Genomic DNA, 20,413 nt, shown 5'->3' with positions numbered 1-20,413 from the left:
CTATGCTCACCACTATACCACCAACGCTTGACTGAGTCTGCTAAAGCAAATATTTCCCAAGTACGTAAGTCAGGTCACATGTTCTAAAAATATGCACGAGATGCCATGATGCCATGTTACACCATGGCTTGACTGAAATGATTGAAACAATATAAAAGGAGTACCTCAGACAGGGAAGGAATCAAAAGTAATTTTTATAGGAAGATATCATACATTTTACAAAGCTTTGAACATTGTTCATGAACTTTTGATCCGAGAACATGCTGGAAGTATGGTAGTAACATTTGGAAGTATGAAAAAACTGCGTTGGCCGGGAATCGAACCCAGGTCAACTGCTTGGAAGGCAGCTATGCTCACCACTATACCACCAACTCTTGACTGAGTCTGCTAAAGAAAATATTTCCCAAGTACGTAAGTCAGGTCACATGTTCTAAAAATATGCACGAGATGCCATGTTACACCATGGCTTGACTGAAATGATTGAAACAATATTTAGGGAGTATCTCAGACAGGGATGGAATCAAAAGTATTTTTTATAGGAAGATATCATGAATTTTACAAAGCTTTGAACATTGTTCATGAACTTTTGATCCGAGAACATGCTCAATAACATTTGGAAGTATGAAAAAACTGCGTTGGCCGGGAATCGAACCCGGGTCAACTGCTTGGAAGCAGCAATGCTCACCACTATACCACCAACGCTTGACTGCGTCTGCTAAAGCAAATATTTCCCAAGTACGTAAGTCAGGTCACATGTACTAAAAATATGCACGAGATGCCATGTTACACCATGGCTTGACTGAAATGATTGAAACAATATTTAGGGAGTACCTCAGACAGGGATGGAATCAAAAGTATTTTTTATAGGAAGATATCATGAATTTTACAAAGCTTTGAACATTGTTCATTAACTTTTGATCCGAGAACATGCTCAATAACATTTGGAAGTATGAAAAAACTGCGTTGGCCGGGAATCGAACCCGGGTCAATTGCTTTGAAGGCAGCTATGCTCACCACTATACCACCAACGCTTGACTGAGTCTGCTAAAGCAAATATTTCCCAAGTACGTAATTCAGGTTACATGTTCTAAAAATATGCAAGAGATGCCATGTTACACCATGGCTTGACTGAAATGATTGAAACAATATAAAAGGAGTACCTCAGACAGGGATGGAATCAAAAGTAATTTTTATAGGAAGATATCATACATTTTACAAAGCTTTGAACATTGTTCATGAACTTTTGATCCGAGAACATGCTGGAAGTATGGTAGTAACATTTGGAAGTATGAAAAAACTGCGTTGGCCGGGAATCGAACCCGGGTCAACTGCTTGGAAGGCAGCTATGCTCACCACTATACCACCAACGCTTGACTGAGTCTGCTAAAGCAAATATTTCCCAAGTACGTAAGTCAGGTTACATGTTCTAAAAATATGCAAGAGATGCCATGTTACACCATGGCTTGACTGAAATGATTGAAACAATATAAAAGGAGTACCTCAGACAGGGATGGAATCAAAAGTAATTTTTATAGGAAGATATCATGAATTTTACAAAGCTTTGAACATTGTTCATGAACTTTTGATCCGAGAACATGCGCAATAACATTTGGAAGTATGAAAAAACTGCGTTGGCCGGGAATCGAACCCGGGTCAACTGCTTGGAAGGCAGCTATGCTCACCACTATACCACCAACGCTTGACTGAGTCTGCTAACGCAAATATTTCCCAAGTACGTAAGTCAGGTCACATGTTCTAAAAATATGCACGAGATGCCATGATGCCATGTTACACCATGGCTTGACTGAAATGATTGAAACAATATAAAAGGAGTACCTCAGACAGGGAAGGAATCAAAAGTAATTTTTATAGGAAGATATCATACATTTTACAAAGCTTTGAATATTGTTCATGAACTTTTGATCCGAGAACATGCTGGAAGTATGGTAGTAACATTTGGAAGTATGAAAAAACTGCGTTGGCCTGGATTCGAACCCGGGTCAACTGTTTGGAAGGCAGCTATGCTCACCACTATACCACCAACGCTTGAATGAGTCTGCTAAAGCAAATATTTCCCAAGTACGTAAGTCAGGTCACATGTTCTAAAAATATGCACGAGATGCCATGATGCCATGTTACACCATGGCTTGACTGAAATGATTGAAACAATATAAAAGGAGTACCTCAGATAGGGAAGGAATCAAAAGTAATTTTTATAGGAAGATATCATACATTTTACAAAGCTTTGAACATTGTTCATGAACTTTTGATCCGAGAACATGCTGGAAGTATGGTAGTAACATTTGGAAGTATGAAAAAACTGCGTTGGCCGGGAGTCGAACCCGGGTCAACTGCTTGGAAGGCAGCTATGCTCACCACTATACCACCAACGCTTGACTGAGTCTGCTAAAGCAAATATTTCCCAAGTACGTAAGTCAGGTCACATGTTCTAAAAATATGCACGAGATGCCATGTTACACCATGGCTTGACTGAAATGATTGAAACAATATTTAGGGAGTATCTCAGACAGGGATGGAATCAAAAGTATTTTTTATAGGAAGATATCATGAATTTTACAAAGCTTTGAACATTGTTCATGAACTTTTGATCCGAGAACATGCTCAATAACATTTGGAAGTATGAAAAAACTGCGTTGGCCGGGAATCGAACCCGGGTCAACTGCTTGGAAGCAGCAATGCTCACCACTATACCACCAACGCTTGACTAAGTCTGCTAAAGCAAATATTTCCCAAGTACGTAAGTCATTTCACATGTTCTAAAAATATGCATGAGATGCCATGTTACACCATGGCTTGACTGAAATCATTGAAACAATATAAAAGGAGTACCTCAGACAGGGATGGAATCAAAAGTAATTTTTATTGTAAGATATCATACATTTTACAAAGCTTTGAACATTGTTAATGAACTTTTGATCCGAGAACATGCTCAATAAAATTTGGAAGTATGAAAAAACTGCGTTGGCCGGGAATCGAACCCGGGTCAACTGCTTTGAAGGCAGCTATGCTCACCACTATAACACCATTGCTTGACTGAGTCTGCTAAAGCAAATATTTCCCAAGTACGTAAGTCAGGTCACATGTACTAAAAATATGCACGAGATGCCATGTTACACCATGGCTTGACTGAAATGATTGAAACAATATTTAGGGAGTACCTCAGACAGGGATGGAATCAAAAGTGTTTTTTATAGGAAGATAACATGAATTTTACAAAGCTTTGAACATTGTTCATGAACTTTTGATCCGAGAACATGCGCAATAACATTTGGAAGTATGAAAAAACTGCGCTGGCCGGGAATCGAACCCGGGTCAACTGCTTGGAAGGCAGCTATGCTCACCACTATACCACCAACGCTTGACTGAGTCTGCTAAAGCAAATATTTCCCGAGTACGTAAGTCAGGTTACATGTTCTAAAAATATGCACGAGATGCCATGTTACACCATGGCTTGACTGAAATGATTGAAACAATATAAAAGGAGTACCTCAGACAGGGATGGAATCAAAAGTAATTTTTATAGGAAGATATCATACATTTTACAAAGCTTTGAACATTGTTCATGAACTTTTGATCCGAGAACATGCTGGAAGTATGGTAGTAACATTTGGAAGTATGAAAAAACTGCATTGGCCGGGAATCGAACCCGGGTCAACTGCTTGGAAGGCAGCTATGCTCACCACTATACCACCAACGCTTGACTGAGTCTGCTAAAGCAAATATTTCCCAAGTACGTAAGTCAGGTTACATGTTCTAAAAATATGCACGAGATGCCATGTTACACCATGGCTTGACTGAAATGATTGAAACAATATAAAAGGAGTACCTCAGACAGGGATGGAATCAAAAGTAATTTTTATAGGAAGATATCATACATTTTACAAAGCTTTGAACATTGTTCATGAACTTTTGATCCGAGAACATGCTGGAAGTATGGTAGTAACATTTGGAAGTATGAAAAAACTGCGTTGGCCGGGAATCGAACCCGGGTCAACTGCTTGGAAGGCAGCTATGCTCACCACTATACCACCAACGCTTGACTGAGTCTGCTAAAGCAAATATTTCCCAAGTACGTAAGTCAGGTCACATGTTCTAAAAATATGCACGAGATGCCATGATGCCATGTTACACCATGGCTTGACTGAAATGATTGAAACAATATAAAAGGAGTACCTCAGACAGGGAAGGAATCAAAAGTAATTTTTATAGGAAGATATCATACATTTTACAAAGCTTTGAACATTGTTCATGAACTTTTGATCCGAGAACATGCTGGAAGTATGGTAGTAACATTTGGAAGTATGAAAAAACTGCGTTGGCCGGGATTTGAACCCGGGTCAACTGCTTGGAAGGCAGCTATGCACACCACTATACCACCAACGCTTGACTGAGTCTGCTAAAGCAAATATTTCCCAAGTACGTAAGTCAGGTCACATGTTCTAAAAATATGCACGAGATGCCATGTTACACCATGGCTTGACTGAAATGATTGAAACAATATTTAGGGAGTACCTCAGACAGGGATGGAATCAAAAGTATTTTTTATAGGAAGATATCATGAATTTTACAAAGCTTTGAACATTGTTCATGAACTTTTGATCCGAGAACATGCTCAATAACAATTGGAAGTATGAAAAAACTGCGTTGGCCGGGAATCGAACCCGGGTAAACTGCTTGGAAGGCAGCTATGCTCACCACTATACCACCAACGCTTGACTGAGTCTTCTAAAGCAAATATTTCCCAAGTACGTAAGTCAGGTCACATGTTCTAAAAATATGCACGAGATGCCATGTTACACCATGGCTTGACTGAAATGATTGAAACAATATAAAAGGAGTACCTCAGACAGGGATGGAATCAAAAGTAATTTTTATAGGAAGATATCATACATTTTACAAAGCTTTGAACATTGTTAATGAACTTTTGATCCGAGAACATGCTCAATAACATTTGGAAGTATGAAAAAACTGCGTTGGCCGGGAATCAAACCCGGGTCAACTGCTTTGAAGGCAGCTATGCTCACCACTATAACACCATTGCTTGACTGAGTCTGCTAAAGCAAATATTTCCCAAGTACGTAAGTCAGGTCACATGTTCTAAAAATATGCACGAGATGCCATGTTACACCATGGCTTGACTGAAATGATTGAAACAATATTTAGGGAGTACCTCAGACAGGGATGGTATCAAAAGTATTTTTTATAGGAAGATATCATGAATTTTACAAAGCTTTGAACATTGTTCATGAACTTTTGATCCGAGAACATGCTCAATAACATTTGGAAGTATGAAAAAACTGCGTTGGCCGGGAATCGAACCCGGGTCAACTGCTTGGAAGGAAGCTATGCTCACCACTATACCACCAACGCTTGACTGAGTCTGCTAAAGCAAATATTTCCCAAGTACGTAAGTCAGGTCACATGTTCTAAAAATATGCACGAGATGCCATGATGCCATGTTACACCATGGCTTGACTGAAATGATTGAAACAATATAAAAGGAGTACCTCAGACAGGGAAGGAATCAAAAGTAATTTTTATAGGAAGATATCATACATTTTACAAAGCTTTGAACATTGTTCATGAACTTTTGATCCGAGAACATGCTGGAAGTATGGTAGTAACATTTGGAAGTATGAAAAAACTGCGTTGGCCGGGAATCGAACCCAGGTCAACTGCTTGGAAGGCAGCTATGCTCACCACTATACCACCAACTCTTGACTGAGTCTGCTAAAGAAAATATTTCCCAAGTACGTAAGTCAGGTCACATGTTCTAAAAATATGCACGAGATGCCATGTTACACCATGGCTTGACTGAAATGATTGAAACAATATTTAGGGAGTATCTCAGACAGGGATGGAATCAAAAGTATTTTTTATAGGAAGATATCATGAATTTTACAAAGCTTTGAACATTGTTCATGAACTTTTGATCCGAGAACATGCTCAATAACATTTGGAAGTATGAAAAAACTGCGTTGGCCGGGAATCGAACCCGGGTCAACTGCTTGGAAGCAGCAATGCTCACCACTATACCACCAACGCTTGACTGAGTCTGCTAAAGCAAATATTTCCCAAGTACGTAAGTCAGGTCACATGTACTAAAAATATGCACGAGATGCCATGTTACACCATGGCTTGACTGAAATGATTGAAACAATATTTAGGGAGTACCTCAGACAGGGATGGAATCAAAAGTATTTTTTATAGGAAGATATCATGAATTTTACAAAGCTTTGAACATTGTTCATTAACTTTTGATCCGAGAACATGCTCAATAACATTTGGAAGTATGAAAAAACTGCGTTGGCCGGGAATCGAACCCGGGTCAACTGCTTTGAAGGCAGCTATGCTCACCACTATACCACCAACGCTTGACTGAGTCTGCTAAAGCAAATATTTCCCAAGTACGTAATTCAGGTTACATGTTCTAAAAATATGCAAGAGATGCCATGTTACACCATGGCTTGACTGAAATGATTGAAACAATATAAAAGGAGTACCTCAGACAGGGATGGAATCAAAAGTAATTTTTATAGGAAGATATCATACATTTTACAAAGCTTTGAACATTGTTCATGAACTTTTGATCCGAGAACATGCTGGAAGTATGGTAGTAACATTTGGAAGTATGAAAAAACTGCGTTGGCCGGGAATCGAACCCGGGTCAACTGCTTGGAAGGCAGCTATGCTCACCACTATACCACCAACGCTTGACTGAGTCTGCTAAAGCAAATATTTCCCAAGTACGTAAGTCAGGTTACATGTTCTAAAAATATGCAAGAGATGCCATGTTACACCATGGCTTGACTGAAATGATTGAAACAATATAAAAGGAGTACCTCAGACAGGGATGGAATCAAAAGTAATTTTTATAGGAAGATATCATGAATTTTACAAAGCTTTGAACATTGTTCATGAACTTTTGATCCGAGAACATGCGCAATAACATTTGGAAGTATGAAAAAACTGCGTTGGCCGGGAATCGAACCCGGGTCAACTGCTTGGAAGGCAGCTATGCTCACCACTATACCACCAACGCTTGACTGAGTCTGCTAACGCAAATATTTCCCAAGTACGTAAGTCAGGTCACATGTTCTAAAAATATGCACGAGATGCCATGATGCCATGTTACACCATGGCTTGACTGAAATGATTGAAACAATATAAAAGGAGTACCTCAGACAGGGAAGGAATCAAAAGTAATTTTTATAGGAAGATATCATACATTTTACAAAGCTTTGAATATTGTTCATGAACTTTTGATCCGAGAACATGCTGGAAGTATGGTAGTAACATTTGGAAGTATGAAAAAACTGCGTTGGCCTGGATTCGAACCCGGGTCAACTGTTTGGAAGGCAGCTATGCTCACCACTATACCACCAACGCTTGAATGAGTCTGCTAAAGCAAATATTTCCCAAGTACGTAAGTCAGGTCACATGTTCTAAAAATATGCACGAGATGCCATGATGCCATGTTACACCATGGCTTGACTGAAATGATTGAAACAATATAAAAGGAGTACCTCAGATAGGGAAGGAATCAAAAGTAATTTTTATAGGAAGATATCATACATTTTACAAAGCTTTGAACATTGTTCATGAACTTTTGATCCGAGAACATGCTGGAAGTATGGTAGTAACATTTGGAAGTATGAAAAAACTGCGTTGGCCGGGAATCGAACCCGGGTCAACTGCTTGGAAGGCAGCTATGCTCACCACTATACCACCAACGCTTGACTGAGTCTGCTATAGCAAATATTTCCCAAGTACGTAAGTCAGGTCACATGTTCTAAAAATATGCACGAGATGCCATGTTACACCATGGCTTGACTGAAATGATTGAAACAATATTTAGGGAGTATCTCAGACAGGGATGGAATCAAAAGTATTTTTTATAGGAAGATATCATGAATTTTACAAAGCTTTGAACATTGTTCATGAACTTTTGATCCGAGAACATGCTCAATAACATTTGGAAGTATGAAAAAACTGCGTTGGCCGGGAATCGAACCCGGGTCAACTGCTTGGAAGCAGCAATGCTCACCACTATACCACCAACGCTTGACTAAGTCTGCTAAAGCAAATATTTCCCAAGTACGTAAGTCATTTCACATGTTCTAAAAATATGCATGAGATGCCATGTTACACCATGGCTTGACTGAAATCATTGAAACAATATAAAAGGAGTACCTCAGACAGGGATGGAATCAAAAGTAATTTTTATTGTAAGATATCATACATTTTACAAAGCTTTGAACATTGTTAATGAACTTTTGATCCGAGAACATGCTCAATAAAATTTGGAAGTATGAAAAAACTGCGTTGGCCGGGAATCGAACCCGGGTCAACTGCTTTGAAGGCAGCTATGCTCACCACTATAACACCATTGCTTGACTGAGTCTGCTAAAGCAAATATTTCCCAAGTACGTAAGTCAGGTCACATGTACTAAAAATATGCACGAGATGCCATGTTACACCATGGCTTGACTGAAATGATTGAAACAATATTTAGGGAGTACCTCAGACAGGGATGGAATCAAAAGTGTTTTTTATAGGAAGATAACATGAATTTTACAAAGCTTTGAACATTGTTCATGAACTTTTGATCCGAGAACATGCGCAATAACATTTGGAAGTATGAAAAAACTGCGCTGGCCGGGAATCGAACCCGGGTCAACTGCTTGGAAGGCAGCTATGCTCACCACTATACCACCAACGCTTGACTGAGTCTGCTAAAGCAAATATTTCCCGAGTACGTAAGTCAGGTTACATGTTCTAAAAATATGCACGAGATGCCATGTTACACCATGGCTTGACTGAAATGATTGAAACAATATAAAAGGAGTACCTCAGACAGGGATGGAATCAAAAGTAATTTTTATAGGAAGATATCATACATTTTACAAAGCTTTGAACATTGTTCATGAACTTTTGATCCGAGAACATGCTGGAAGTATGGTAGTAACATTTGGAAGTATGAAAAAACTGCATTGGCCGGGAATCGAACCCGGGTCAACTGCTTGGAAGGCAGCTATGCTCACCACTATACCACCAACGCTTGACTGAGTCTGCTAAAGCAAATATTTCCCAAGTACGTAAGTCAGGTTACATGTTCTAAAAATATGCACGAGATGCCATGTTACACCATGGCTTGACTGAAATGATTGAAACAATATAAAAGGAGTACCTCAGACAGGGATGGAATCAAAAGTAATTTTTATAGGAAGATATCATACATTTTACAAAGCTTTGAACATTGTTCATGAACTTTTGATCCGAGAACATGCTGGAAGTATGGTAGTAACATTTGGAAGTATGAAAAAACTGCGTTGGCCGGGAATCGAACCCGGGTCAACTGCTTGGAAGGCAGCTATGCTCACCACTATACCACCAACGCTTGACTGAGTCTGCTAAAGCAAATATTTCCCAAGTACGTAAGTCAGGTCACATGTTCTAAAAATATGCACGAGATGCCATGATGCCATGTTACACCATGGCTTGACTGAAATGATTGAAACAATATAAAAGGAGTACCTCAGACAGGGAAGGAATCAAAAGTAACATTGTTCATGAACTTTTGATCCGAGAACATGCTCAATAACATTTGGAAGTATGAAAAAACTGCGTTGGCCGGGAATCGAACCCGGGTCAACTGCTTGGAAGGCAGCTATGCTCACCACTATACCACCAACGCTTGACTGAGTCTGCTAAAGCAAATATTTCCCAAGTACGTAAGTCAGGTTACATGTTCTAAAAATATGCACGAGATGCCATGTTACACCATGGCTTGACTGAAATGATTGAAACAATATAAAAGGAGTACCTCAGACAGGGATGGAATCAAAAGTAATTTTTATAGGAAGATATCATACATTTTACAAAGCTTTGAACAATGTTCATGAACTTTTGATCCGAGAACATGCTGGAAGTATGGTAGTAACATTTGGAAGTATGAAAAAACTGCGTTGGCCGGGAATCGAACCCGGGTCAACTGCTTGGAAGGCAGCTATGCTCACCACTATACCACCAACGCTTGACTGAGTCTGCTAAAGCAAATATTTCCCAAGTACGTAAGTCAGGTTACATGTTCTAAAAATATGCACGAGATACCATGTTACACCATGGCTTGACTGAAATGATTGAAACAATATAAAAGGAGTACCTTAGACAGGGATGGAATCAAAAGTAATTTTTATAGGAAGATATCATACATTTTACAAAGCTTTGAACAATGTTCATGAACTTTTGATCCGAGAACATGCTGGAAGTATGGTAGTAACATTTGTAAGTATGAAAAAACTGCGTTGGCCGGGAATCGAACCCGGGTCAACTGCTTTGAAGGCAGCTATGCTCACCACTATAACACCATTGCTTGACTGAGTCTGCTAAAGCAAATATTTCCCAAGTACGTAAGTCAGGTCACATGTACTAAAAATATGCACGAGATGCCATGTTACACCATGGCTTGACTGAAATGATTGAAACAATATTTAGGGAGTACCTCAGACAGGGATGGAATCAAAAGTATTTTTTATAGGAAGATATCATGAATTTTACAAAGCTTTGAACATTGTTCATGAACTTTTGATCCGAGAACATGCTCAATAACATTTGGAAGTATGAAAAAACTGCGTTGGCCGGGAATCGAACCCGGGTCAACTGCTTGGAAGGCAGCTATGCTCACCACTATACCACCAACGCTTGACTGAGTCTGCTAAAGCAAATATTTCCCAAGTACGTAAGTCAGGTTACATGTTCTAAAAATATGCACGAGATGCCATGTTACACCATGGCTTGACTGAAATGATTGAAACAATATTTAGGGAGTACCTCAGACAGGGATGGAATCAAAAGTATTTTTTATAGGAAGATATCATGAATTTTACAAAGCTTTGAACATTGTTCATGAACTTTTGATCCGAGAACATGCTCAATAACATTTGGAAGTATGAAAAAACTGCGTTGGCCGGGAATCGAACCCGGGTCAACTGCTTGGAAGGCAGCTATGCTCACCACTATACCACCAACGCTTGACTGAGTCTGCTAAAGCAAATATTTCCCAAGTACGTAAGTCAGGTCACATGTTCTAAAAATATGCACGAGATGCCATGTTACACCATGGCTTGACTGAAGACAGGGATGGAATCAAAAGTAATTTTTATATTAAGCTATCATACATTATACAAAGCTTTGAACATTGTTAATGAACTTTTGATCCGAGAACATGCTGAGTTATCCGAGAACATTTGGAAGTATGAAAAAACTGCGTTGGCTGGGAATCGAACCCGGGTCAACTGCTTTGAAGGCAGCTGACCACTATGCTCACCACTATAACACCATTGCTTGACTGAGTCTGCTAAAGCAAATATTTCCCAAGTACGTAAGTCAGGTCACATGTTCTAAAAATATGCACGAGATGCCATGTTACACCATGGCTTGACTGAAATGATTGAAACAATATTTAGGGAGTACCTCAGACAGGGATGGAATCAAAAGTATTTTTTATAGGAAGATATCATGAATTTTACAAAGCTTTGAACATTGTTCATGAACTTTTGATCCGAGAACATGCTCAATAACATTTGGAAGTATGAAAAAACTGCGTTGGCCGGGAATCGAACCCGGGTCAACTGCTTGGAAGGCAGCTATGCTCACCACTATACCACCAACGCTTGACTGAGTCTGCTAAAGCAAATATTTCCCAAGTACGTAAGTCAGGTTACATGTTCTAAAAATATGCACGAGATACCATGTTACACCATGGCTTGACTGAAATGATTGAAACAATATAAAAGGAGTACCTTAGACAGGGATGGAATCAAAAGTAATTTTTATAGGAAGATATCATACATTTTACAAAGCTTTGAACAATGTTCATGAACTTTTGATCCGAGAACATGCTGGAAGTATGGTAGTAACATTTGTAAGTATGAAAAAACTGCGTTGGCCGGGAATCGAACCCGGGTCAACTGCTTGGAAGGCAGCTATGCTCACCACTATACCACCAACGCTTGACTGAGTCTGCTAAAGCAAATATTTCCCAAGTACGTAAGTCAGGTCACATGTACTAAAAATATGCACGAGATGCCATGTTACACCATGGCTTGACTGAAATGATTGAAACAATATTTAGGGAGTACCTCAGACAGGGATGGAATCAAAAGTATTTTTTATAGGAAGATATCATGAATTTTACAAAGCTTTGAACATTGTTCATGAACTTTTGATCCGAGAACATGCTCAATAACATTTGGAAGTATGAAAAAACTGCGTTGGCCGGGAATCGAACCCGGGTCAACTGCTTGGAAGGCAGCTATGCTCACCACTATACCACCAACGCTTGACTGAGTCTGCTAAAGCAAATATTTCCCAAGTACGTAAGTCAGGTTACATGTTCTAAAAATATGCACGAGATGCCATGTTACACCATGGCTTGACTGAAATGATTGAAACAATATAAAAGGAGTACCTCAGACAGGGAAGGAATCAAAAGTAATTTTTATAGGAAGATATCATACATTTTACAAAGCTTTGAACATTGTTCATGAACTTTTGATCCGAGAACATGCTGGAAGTATGGTAGTAACATTTGGAAGTATGAAAAAACTGCGTTGGCCGGGAATCGAACCCGGGTCAACTGCTTTGAAGGCAGCTATGCTCACCACTATAACACCATTGCTTGACTGAGTCTGCTAAAGCAAATATTTCCCAAGTACGTAAGTCAGGTCACATGTTCTAAAAATATGCACGAGATGCCATGTTACACCATGGCTTGACTGAAATGATTGAAACAATATTTAGGGAGTACCTCAGACAGGGATGGAATCAAAAGTATTTTTTATAGGAAGATATCATGAATTTTACAAAGCTTTGAACATTGTTCATGAACTTTTGATCCGAGAACATGCTCAATAACATTTGGAAGTATGAAAAAACTGCGTTGGCCGGGAATCGAACCCGGGTCAACTGCTTGGAAGGCAGCTATGCTCACCACTATACCACCAACGCTTGACTGAGTCTGTTAAAGCAAATATTTCCCAAGTACGTAAGTCAGGTTACATGTTCTAAAAATATGCACGAGATGCCATGTTACACCATGGCTTGACTGAAATGATTGAAACAATATAAAAGGAGTACCTTAGACAGGGATGGAATCAAAAGTAATTTTTATAGGAAGATATCATACATTTTACAAAGCTTTGAACAATGTTCATGAACTTTTGATCCGAGAACATGCTGGAAGTATGGTAGTAACATTTGTAAGTATGAAAAAACTGCGTTGGCCGGGAATCGAACCCGGGTCAACTGCTTTGAAGGCAGCTATGCTCACCACTATAACACCATTGCTTGACTGAGTCTGCTAAAGCAAATATTTCCCAAGTACGTAAGTCAGGTCACATGTACTAAAAATATGCACGAGATGCCATGTTACACCATGGCTTGACTGAAATGATTGAAACAATATTTAGGGAGTACCTCAGACAGGGATGGAATCAAAAGTATTTTTTATAGGAAGATATCATGAATTTTACAAAGCTTTGAACATTGTTCATGAACTTTTGATCCGAGAACATGCTCAATAACATTTGGAAGTATGAAAAAACTGCGTTGGCCGGGAATCGAACCCGGGTCAACTGCTTGGAAGGCAGCTATGCTCACCACTATACCACCAACGCTTGACTGAGTCTGCTAAAGCAAATATTTCCCAAGTACGTAAGTCAGGTTACATGTTCTAAAAATATGCACGAGATGCCATGTTACACCATGGCTTGACTGAAATGATTGAAACAATATAAAAGGAGTACCTCAGACAGGGAAGGAATCAAAAGTAATTTTTATAGGAAGATATCATACATTTTACAAAGCTTTGAACATTGTTCATGAACTTTTGATCCGAGAACATGCTGGAAGTATGGTAGTAACATTTGGAAGTATGAAAAAACTGCGTTGGCCGGGATTCGAACCCGGGTCAACTGTTTGGAAGGCAGCTATGCTCACCACTATACCACCAACGCTTGACTGAGTCTGCTAAAGCAAATATTTCCCAAGTACGTAAGTCAGGTCACATGTTCTAAAAATATGCACGAGATGCCATGTTACACCATGGCTTGACTGAAGACAGGGATGGAATCAAAAGTAATTTTTATATTAAGCTATCATACATTATACAAAGCTTTGAACATTGTTAATGAACTTTTGATCCGAGAACATGCTGAGTTATCCGAGAACATTTGGAAGTATGAAAAAACTGCGTTGGCTGGGAATCGAACCCGGGTCAACTGCTTTGAAGGCAGCTGACCACTATGCTCACCACTATAACACCATTGCTTGACTGAGTCTGCTAAAGCAAATATTTCCCAAGTACGTAAGTCAGGTCACATGTTCTAAAAATATGCACGAGATGCCATGTTACACCATGGCTTGACTGAAATGATTGAAACAATATTTAGGGAGTACCTCAGACAGGGATGGAATCAAAAGTATTTTTTATAGGAAGATATCTTGAATTTTACAAAGCTTTGAACATTGTTCATGAACTTTTGATCCGAGAACATGCTCAATAACATTTGGAAGTATGAAAAAACTGCGTTGGCCGGGAATCGAACCCGGGTCAACTGCTTGGAAGGCAGCTATGCTCACCACTATACCACCAACGCTTGACTGAGTCTGCTAAAGCAAATATTTCCCAAGTACGTAAGTCAGGTTACATGTTCTAAAAATATGCACGAGATGCCATGTTACACCATGGCTTGACTGAAATGATTGAAACAATATAAAAGGAGTACCTTAGACAGGGATGGAATCAAAAGTAATTTTTATAGGAAGATATCATACATTTTACAAAGCTTTGAACAATGTTCATGAACTTTTGATCCGAGAACATGCTGGAAGTATGGTAGTAACATTTGTTAGTATGAAAAAACTGCGTTGGCCGGGAATCGAACCCGGGTCAACTGCTTTGAAGGCAGCTATGCTCACCACTATAACACCATTGCTTGACTGAGTCTGCTAAAGCAAATATTTCCCAAGTACGTAAGTCAGGTCACATGTACTAAAAATATGCACGAGATGCCATGTAACACCATGGCTTGACTGAAATGATTGAAACAATATTTAGGGAGTACCTCAGACAGGGATGGAATCAAAAGTATTTTTTATAGGAAGATATCATGAATTTTACAAAGCTTTGAACATTGTTCATGAACTTTTGATCCGAGAACATGCTCAATAACATTTGGAAGTATGAAAAAACTGCGTTGGCCGGGAATCGAACCCGGGTCAACTGCTTGGAAGGCAGCTATGCTCACCACTATACCACCAACGCTTGACTGAGTCTGCTAAAGCAAATATTTCCCAAGTACGTAAGTCAGGTTACATGTTCTAAAAATATGCACGAGATGCCATGTTACACCATGGCTTGACTGAAATGATTGAAACAATATAAAAGGAGTACCTCAGACAGGGAAGGAATCAAAAGTAATTTTTATAGGAAGATATCATACATTTTACAAAGCTTTGAACATTGTTCATGAACTTTTGATCCGAGAACATGCTGGAAGTATGGTAGTAACATTTGGAAGTATGAAAAAACTGCGTTGGCCGGGATTCGAACCCGGGTCAACTGTTTGGAAGGCAGCTATGCTCACCACTATACCACCAACGCTTGACTGAGTCTGCTAAAGCAAATATTTCCCAAGTACGTAAGTCAGGTCACATGTTCTAAAAATATGCACGAGATGCCATGTTACACCATGGCTTGACTGAAGACAGGGATGGAATCAAAAGTAATTTTTATATTAAGCTATCATACATTATACAAAGCTTTGAACATTGTTAATGAACTTTTGATCCGAGAACATGCTGAGTTATCCGAGAACATTTGGAAGTATGAAAAAACTGCGTTGGCTGGGAATCGAACCCGGGTCAACTGCTTTGAAGGCAGCTGACCACTATGCTCACCACTATAACACCATTGCTTGACTGAGTCTGCTAAAGCAAATATTTCCCAAGTACGTAAGTCAGGTCACATGTTCTAAAAATATGCACGAGATGCCATGTTACACCATGGCTTGACTGAAATGATTGAAACAATATTTAGGGAGTACCTCAGACAGGGATGGAATCAAAAGTAATTTTTATAGGAAGATATCATACATTTTACAAAGCTTTGAACAATGTTCATGAACTTTTGATCCGAGAACATGCTGGAAGTATGGTAGTAACATTTGGAAGTATGAAAAAACTGCGTTGGCCGGGAATCGAACCCGGGTCAACTGCTTGGAAGGCAGCTATGCTCACCACTATACCACCAACGCTTGACTGAGTCTGCTAAAGCAAATATTTCCCAAGTACGTAAGTCAGGTTACATGTTCTAAAAATATGCACGAGATACCATGTTACACCATGGCTTGACTGAAATGATTGAAACAATATAAAAGGAGTACCTTAGACAGGGATGGAATCAAAAGTAATTTTTATAGGAAGATATCATACATTTTACAAAGCTTTGAACAATGTTCATGAACTTTTGATCCGAGAACATGCTGGAAGTATGGTAGTAACATTTGTAAGTATGAAAAAACTGCGTTGGCCGGGAATCGAACCCGGGTCAACTGCTTTGAAGGCAGCTATGCTCACCACTATAACACCATTGCTTGACTGAGTCTGCTAAAGCAAATATTTCCCAAGTACGTAAGTCAGGTCACATGTACTAAAAATATGCACGAGATGCCATGTTACACCATGGCTTGACTGAAATGATTGAAACAATATTTAGGGAGTACCTCAGACAGGGATGGAATCAAAAGTATTTTTTATAGGAAGATATCATGAATTTTACAAAGCTTTGAACATTGTTCATGAACTTTTGATCCGAGAACATGCTCAATAACATTTGGAAGTATGAAAAAACTGCGTTGGCCGGGAATCGAACCCGGGTCAACTGCTTGGAAGGCAGCTATGCTCACCACTATACCACCAACGCTTGACTGAGTCTGCTAAAGCAAATATTTCCCAAGTACGTAAGTCAGGTTACATGTTCTAAAAATATGCACGAGATGCCATGTTACACCATGGCTTGACTGAAATGATTGAAACAATATTTAGGGAGTACCTCAGACAGGGATGGAATCAAAAGTATTTTTTATAGGAAGATATCATGAATTTTACAAAGCTTTGAACATTGTTCATGAACTTTTGATCCGAGAACATGCTCAATAACATTTGGAAGTATGAAAAAACTGCGTTGGCCGGGAATCGAACCCGGGTCAACTGCTTGGAAGGCAGCTATGCTCACCACTATACCACCAACGCTTGACTGAGTCTGCTAAAGCAAATATTTCCCAAGTACGTAAGTCAGGTCACATGTTCTAAAAATATGCACGAGATGCCATGTTACACCATGGCTTGACTGAAGACAGGGATGGAATCAAAAGTAATTTTTATATTAAGCTATCATACATTATACAAAGCTTTGAACATTGTTAATGAACTTTTGATCCGAGAACATGCTGAGTTATCCGAGAACATTTGGAAGTATGAAAAAACTGCGTTGGCTGGGAATCGAACCCGGGTCAACTGCTTTGAAGGCAGCTGACCACTATGCTCACCACTATAACACCATTGCTTGACTGAGTCTGCTAAAGCAAATATTTCCCAAGTACGTAAGTCAGGTCACATGTTCTAAAAATATGCACGAGATGCCATGTTACACCATGGCTTGACTGAAATGATTGAAACAATATTTAGGGAGTACCTCAGACAGGGATGGAATCAAAAGTATTTTTTATAGGAAGATATCATGAATTTTACAAAGCTTTGAACATTGTTCATGAACTTTTGATCCGAGAACATGCTCAATAACATTTGGAAGTATGAAAAAACTGCGTTGGCCGGGAATCGAACCCGGGTCAACTGCTTGGAAGGCAGCTATGCTCACCACTATACCACCAACGCTTGACTGAGTCTGCTAAAGCAAATATTTCCCAAGTACGTAAGTCAGGTTACATGTTCTAAAAATATGCACGAGATACCATGTTACACCATGGCTTGACTGAAATGATTGAAACAATATAAAAGGAGTACCTTAGACAGGGATGGAATCAAAAGTAATTTTTATAGGAAGATATCATACATTTTACAAAGCTTTGAACAATGTTCATGAACTTTTGATCCGAGAACATGCTGGAAGTATGGTAGTAACATTTGTAAGTATGAAAAAACTGCGTTGGCCGGGAATCGAACCCGGGTCAACTGCTTGGAAGGCAGCTATGCTCACCACTATACCACCAACGCTTGACTGAGTCTGCTAAAGCAAATATTTCCCAAGTACGTAAGTCAGGTCACATGTACTAAAAATATGCACGAGATGCCATGTTACACCATGGCTTGACTGAAATGATTGAAACAATATTTAGGGAGTACCTCAGACAGGGATGGAATCAAAAGTATTTTTTATAGGAAGATATCATGAATTTTACAAAGCTTTGAACATTGTTCATGAACTTTTGATCCGAGAACATGCTCAATAACATTTGGAAGTATGAAAAAACTGCGTTGGCCGGGAATCGAACCCGGGTCAACTGCTTGGAAGGCAGCTATGCTCACCACTATACCACCAACGCTTGACTGAGTCTGCTAAAGCAAATATTTCCCAAGTACGTAAGTCAGGTTACATGTTCTAAAAATATGCACGAGATGCCATGTTACACCATGGCTTGACTGAAATGATTGAAACAATATAAAAGGAGTACCTCAGACAGGGAAGGAATCAAAAGTAATTTTTATAGGAAGATATCATACATTTTACAAAGCTTTGAACATTGTTCATGAACTTTTGATCCGAGAACATGCTGGAAGTATGGTAGTAACATTTGGAAGTATGAAAAAACTGCGTTGGCCGGGAATCGAACCCGGGTCAACTGCTTTGAAGGCAGCTATGCTCACCACTATAACACCATTGCTTGACTGAGTCTGCTAAAGCAAATATTTCCCAAGTACGTAAGTCAGGTCACATGTTCTAAAAATATGCACGAGATGCCATGTTACACCATGGCTTGACTGAAATGATTGAAACAATATTTAGGGAGTACCTCAGACAGGGATGGAATCAAAAGTATTTTTTATAGGAAGATATCATGAATTTTACAAAGCTTTGAACATTGTTCATGAACTTTTGATCCGAGAACATGCTCAATAACATTTGGAAGTATGAAAAAACTGCGTTGGCCGGGAATCGAACCCGGGTCAACTGCTTGGAAGGCAGCTATGCTCACCACTATACCACCAACGCTTGACTGAGTCTGTTAAAGCAAATATTTCCCAAGTACGTAAGTCAGGTTACATGTTCTAAAAATATGCACGAGATGCCATGTTACACCATGGCTTGACTGAAATGATTGAAACAATATAAAAGGAGTACCTTAGACAGGGATGGAATCAAAAGTAATTTTTATAGGAAGATATCATACATTTTACAAAGCTTTGAACAATGTTCATGAACTTTTGATCCGAGAACATGCTGGAAGTATGGTAGTAACATTTGTAAGTATGAAAAAACTGCGTTGGCCGGGAATCGAACCCGGGTCAACTGCTTTGAAGGCAGCTATGCTCACCACTATAACACCATTGCTTGACTGAGTCTGCTAAAGCAAATATTTCCCAAGTACGTAAGTCAGGTCACATGTACTAAAAATATGCACGAGATGCCATGTTACACCATGGCTTGACTGAAATGATTGAAACAATATTTAGGGAGTACCTCAGACAGGGATGGAATCAAAAGTATTTTTTATAGGAAGATATCATGAATTTTACAAAGCTTTGAACATTGTTCATGAACTTTTGATCCGAGAACATGCTCAATAACATTTGGAAGTATGAAAAAACTGCGTTGGCCGGGAATCGAACCCGGGTCAACTGCTTGGAAGGCAGCTATGCTCACCACTATACCACCAACGCTTGACTGAGTCTGCTAAAGCAAATATTTCCCAAGTACGTAAGTCAGGTTACATGTTCTAAAAATATGCACGAGATGCCATGTTACACCATGGCTTGACTGAAATGATTGAAACAATATAAAAGGAGTACCTCAGACAGGGAAGGAATCAAAAGTAATTTTTATAGGAAGATATCATACATTTTACAAAGCTTTGAACATTGTTCATGAACTTTTGATCCGAGAACATGCTGGAAGTATGGTAGTAACATTTGGAAGTATGAAAAAACTGCGTTGGCCGGGATTCGAACCCGGGTCAACTGTTTGGAAGGCAGCTATGCTCACCACTATACCACCAACGCTTGACTGAGTCTGCTAAAGCAAATATTTCCCAAGTACGTAAGTCAGGTCACATGTTCTAAAAATATGCACGAGATGCCATGTTACACCATG

The 20,413-nt window shown here is 39.3% G+C and overlaps 26 non-coding genes across 26 annotated transcripts; all 26 read right to left on the bottom strand.

The window, feature by feature from the left end:
- Positions 1-1,298: 1,298 nt before the first annotated feature.
- Positions 1,299-1,370, bottom strand: TRNAG-UCC (transfer RNA glycine (anticodon UCC)). The gene has a single exon. It is a non-coding gene; the product is annotated as a tRNA-Gly (tRNA).
- Positions 1,371-1,627: 257 nt separating this feature from the next.
- TRNAG-UCC (transfer RNA glycine (anticodon UCC)) lies at positions 1,628-1,699 on the bottom strand. Its single transcript has one exon. It is a non-coding gene; the product is annotated as a tRNA-Gly (tRNA).
- A 2,286-nt stretch (positions 1,700-3,985) lies between these two features.
- TRNAG-UCC (transfer RNA glycine (anticodon UCC)) lies at positions 3,986-4,057 on the bottom strand. The gene has a single exon. It is a non-coding gene; the product is annotated as a tRNA-Gly (tRNA).
- Positions 4,058-6,662: 2,605 nt separating this feature from the next.
- TRNAG-UCC (transfer RNA glycine (anticodon UCC)) lies at positions 6,663-6,734 on the bottom strand. The gene has a single exon. It is a non-coding gene; the product is annotated as a tRNA-Gly (tRNA).
- A 257-nt stretch (positions 6,735-6,991) lies between these two features.
- Positions 6,992-7,063, bottom strand: TRNAG-UCC (transfer RNA glycine (anticodon UCC)). The gene has a single exon. It is a non-coding gene; the product is annotated as a tRNA-Gly (tRNA).
- A 622-nt stretch (positions 7,064-7,685) lies between these two features.
- TRNAG-UCC (transfer RNA glycine (anticodon UCC)) lies at positions 7,686-7,757 on the bottom strand. The gene has a single exon. It is a non-coding gene; the product is annotated as a tRNA-Gly (tRNA).
- A 1,592-nt stretch (positions 7,758-9,349) lies between these two features.
- TRNAG-UCC (transfer RNA glycine (anticodon UCC)) lies at positions 9,350-9,421 on the bottom strand. Its single transcript has one exon. It is a non-coding gene; the product is annotated as a tRNA-Gly (tRNA).
- Positions 9,422-9,646: 225 nt separating this feature from the next.
- On the bottom strand, positions 9,647-9,718 carry TRNAG-UCC (transfer RNA glycine (anticodon UCC)). Its single transcript has one exon. It is a non-coding gene; the product is annotated as a tRNA-Gly (tRNA).
- Positions 9,719-9,985: 267 nt separating this feature from the next.
- Positions 9,986-10,057, bottom strand: TRNAG-UCC (transfer RNA glycine (anticodon UCC)). The gene has a single exon. It is a non-coding gene; the product is annotated as a tRNA-Gly (tRNA).
- Positions 10,058-10,653: 596 nt separating this feature from the next.
- TRNAG-UCC (transfer RNA glycine (anticodon UCC)) lies at positions 10,654-10,725 on the bottom strand. The gene has a single exon. It is a non-coding gene; the product is annotated as a tRNA-Gly (tRNA).
- A 257-nt stretch (positions 10,726-10,982) lies between these two features.
- Positions 10,983-11,054, bottom strand: TRNAG-UCC (transfer RNA glycine (anticodon UCC)). The gene has a single exon. It is a non-coding gene; the product is annotated as a tRNA-Gly (tRNA).
- Positions 11,055-11,624: 570 nt separating this feature from the next.
- Positions 11,625-11,696, bottom strand: TRNAG-UCC (transfer RNA glycine (anticodon UCC)). Its single transcript has one exon. It is a non-coding gene; the product is annotated as a tRNA-Gly (tRNA).
- Positions 11,697-11,963: 267 nt separating this feature from the next.
- On the bottom strand, positions 11,964-12,035 carry TRNAG-UCC (transfer RNA glycine (anticodon UCC)). Its single transcript has one exon. It is a non-coding gene; the product is annotated as a tRNA-Gly (tRNA).
- A 257-nt stretch (positions 12,036-12,292) lies between these two features.
- On the bottom strand, positions 12,293-12,364 carry TRNAG-UCC (transfer RNA glycine (anticodon UCC)). Its single transcript has one exon. It is a non-coding gene; the product is annotated as a tRNA-Gly (tRNA).
- Positions 12,365-12,960: 596 nt separating this feature from the next.
- On the bottom strand, positions 12,961-13,032 carry TRNAG-UCC (transfer RNA glycine (anticodon UCC)). The gene has a single exon. It is a non-coding gene; the product is annotated as a tRNA-Gly (tRNA).
- A 596-nt stretch (positions 13,033-13,628) lies between these two features.
- On the bottom strand, positions 13,629-13,700 carry TRNAG-UCC (transfer RNA glycine (anticodon UCC)). The gene has a single exon. It is a non-coding gene; the product is annotated as a tRNA-Gly (tRNA).
- Positions 13,701-14,609: 909 nt separating this feature from the next.
- Positions 14,610-14,681, bottom strand: TRNAG-UCC (transfer RNA glycine (anticodon UCC)). Its single transcript has one exon. It is a non-coding gene; the product is annotated as a tRNA-Gly (tRNA).
- A 596-nt stretch (positions 14,682-15,277) lies between these two features.
- On the bottom strand, positions 15,278-15,349 carry TRNAG-UCC (transfer RNA glycine (anticodon UCC)). Its single transcript has one exon. It is a non-coding gene; the product is annotated as a tRNA-Gly (tRNA).
- A 919-nt stretch (positions 15,350-16,268) lies between these two features.
- Positions 16,269-16,340, bottom strand: TRNAG-UCC (transfer RNA glycine (anticodon UCC)). Its single transcript has one exon. It is a non-coding gene; the product is annotated as a tRNA-Gly (tRNA).
- Positions 16,341-16,936: 596 nt separating this feature from the next.
- TRNAG-UCC (transfer RNA glycine (anticodon UCC)) lies at positions 16,937-17,008 on the bottom strand. The gene has a single exon. It is a non-coding gene; the product is annotated as a tRNA-Gly (tRNA).
- Positions 17,009-17,265: 257 nt separating this feature from the next.
- Positions 17,266-17,337, bottom strand: TRNAG-UCC (transfer RNA glycine (anticodon UCC)). The gene has a single exon. It is a non-coding gene; the product is annotated as a tRNA-Gly (tRNA).
- A 570-nt stretch (positions 17,338-17,907) lies between these two features.
- Positions 17,908-17,979, bottom strand: TRNAG-UCC (transfer RNA glycine (anticodon UCC)). Its single transcript has one exon. It is a non-coding gene; the product is annotated as a tRNA-Gly (tRNA).
- Positions 17,980-18,246: 267 nt separating this feature from the next.
- TRNAG-UCC (transfer RNA glycine (anticodon UCC)) lies at positions 18,247-18,318 on the bottom strand. Its single transcript has one exon. It is a non-coding gene; the product is annotated as a tRNA-Gly (tRNA).
- A 257-nt stretch (positions 18,319-18,575) lies between these two features.
- Positions 18,576-18,647, bottom strand: TRNAG-UCC (transfer RNA glycine (anticodon UCC)). Its single transcript has one exon. It is a non-coding gene; the product is annotated as a tRNA-Gly (tRNA).
- A 596-nt stretch (positions 18,648-19,243) lies between these two features.
- Positions 19,244-19,315, bottom strand: TRNAG-UCC (transfer RNA glycine (anticodon UCC)). Its single transcript has one exon. It is a non-coding gene; the product is annotated as a tRNA-Gly (tRNA).
- Positions 19,316-19,911: 596 nt separating this feature from the next.
- Positions 19,912-19,983, bottom strand: TRNAG-UCC (transfer RNA glycine (anticodon UCC)). Its single transcript has one exon. It is a non-coding gene; the product is annotated as a tRNA-Gly (tRNA).
- Positions 19,984-20,413: the final 430 nt, after the last annotated feature.

This window comes from Crinia signifera, chromosome 3, assembly GCF_055691185.1.
Source record: "Crinia signifera chromosome 3, ASM5569118v1, whole genome shotgun sequence".
NCBI classification, from domain to species: domain Eukaryota; kingdom Metazoa; phylum Chordata; class Amphibia; order Anura; family Myobatrachidae; genus Crinia; species Crinia signifera.
This window is presented reverse-complemented; position numbering and strand designations above follow the sequence as displayed.